This window comes from Chrysochloris asiatica, unplaced genomic scaffold, assembly GCF_000296735.1.
Source record: "Chrysochloris asiatica unplaced genomic scaffold, ChrAsi1.0 scaffold00106, whole genome shotgun sequence".
Taxonomy (NCBI): domain Eukaryota; kingdom Metazoa; phylum Chordata; class Mammalia; order Afrosoricida; family Chrysochloridae; genus Chrysochloris; species Chrysochloris asiatica.
Window position 1 is genome coordinate 7,549,415 of NW_006408624.1, and position 1,749 is coordinate 7,551,163.

The window sequence follows — 1,749 nt, forward strand, 5'->3', positions numbered from 1 at the left end:
AATCAATGGAAGCTTGAAGATAAACTAGAAGAACAATCTGAAAAAATAATGAAAATATTAGAAGAAAGCCTCATATTTATGTGAAACGCCATTAAGAGGAATAAGTTACAGGTGAACAGAATTCCAGAACAGGAAGAGATGGTAAATAGCACAGAGAAAATTGTTGAGTTGCTGCAAGAAAATTTCCCTAACATCATCAAAGATGAGAAGATAAACATGAAGAAGCTGAAGAAACCCTAAATAGGACAGACCCCAAAATAAAAACACCCAAGACATATCATAATCAAACTTCCCAAAGCCAAAGACAAGGGAAAAAGATCTAGAGAGCAGCTCAGTAATAAAAAAAACATTGCCTACAAAGGAGAGCCAGTAAGACTAAGCTCTGATTTCTCAGGAGAAATGATGCAGGCAAGAAGGTAATGGGATGACATACAAAAAAGTCTGAAAGAAAAAACAATGCCAACCAAGAATCATATACCCAGCAAAGCTGTCCCTCAAATATAACAGTGAAATTAGGATATTTTCAGATAAACAGAAATTAAAGGAATCTGTAAGAGACAGACCAACTTTACAAAACTTACTAAAGGGTGTTCTTTTGACTGAGAACAAACAATAGCAGACAACAACCTGAGATTACTACACATGACAACAACACCCAGATCTCAATCCAGATATAGATGCATCCAAAGTAAAACAACCTTACGAGATTGAAATAGAGAATCAGAGAAATCAATTTATAATGAAGCCAACTAGAAAGCAAAAAGAGGGAATACTATAGATACAGAACTTCCAAATGTCAAGGAAGTCCAGTAGATTTTTAAGGTAAAACAGACTTTTTTTGTTTTAATGTTTTATTGTGAATTATGTGATAGTTTACATGGGAGAACATTAGCTTTACATGCATCCTATTGTATATATTGTATTGCCATGGTTATAATCCCCTCCATGCATCATCAACCAACCACAGGGTATACCCTGCAAACCTGCCCCTGTCTCCACGTCATTTTCTCTGCTTCCATCTCTGGTGTCACTGTTTCTCTGGGTAGGGTCCCCACTCTGCTCTTTTCCCTGGATGGTCCCAGGGACCTCCGCTCCTGGACTGCAAAGTTAATCACTCCCCTCCTTGCTACAAAATGAACAGACTGTTTTTTGTGTTTGTTTTTTTAAATGTTTTATTGTAAATTATGTGATATTTTACACAGGAGAACATTAGCTTTACATTCATCCTATCATATATTGTTTCATTCCCATGGTTACAATCCCCTCCATGAGTCATCAGCCAACCAAAGGGTCTATCCTGCAAACCTGCCCCCACCCCCCGGTTGTCAGCACACAGCCCCTCTCCCTCTCAGGGTCTAGAGTCCCCAGCTACTCCATCTCTCCATGTCATCATCTCTACCTCCATCTCTGGTGTCACTGTTTCTCTGGGTAGAGTCCCCACTCTGCTCTTCTCCCTGGATGGTCCCAGGGACCTCTGCTCTGGACTGCAAAATCAATCACTCCCCTCCTTTTGCTACAAAATTTCTACCTTTACATTTCCAACTCTCACAGTCAGTCCTGATAGCAATTATTCACTATTGAACCACAACAGTCCTATCCACATCTCCTTTCATTAGCCCCGCCCAGACAGATTGGCTACTACTCAGTGGAGATTCTACCTTCCTTCGAGCCCTCTTGATCTAGTCTTCCTTTTGAAAGCTTGTAAGCCAGTCACTTCTTGCATTTGTAGCCCCCTCATTTTGGGTAGCC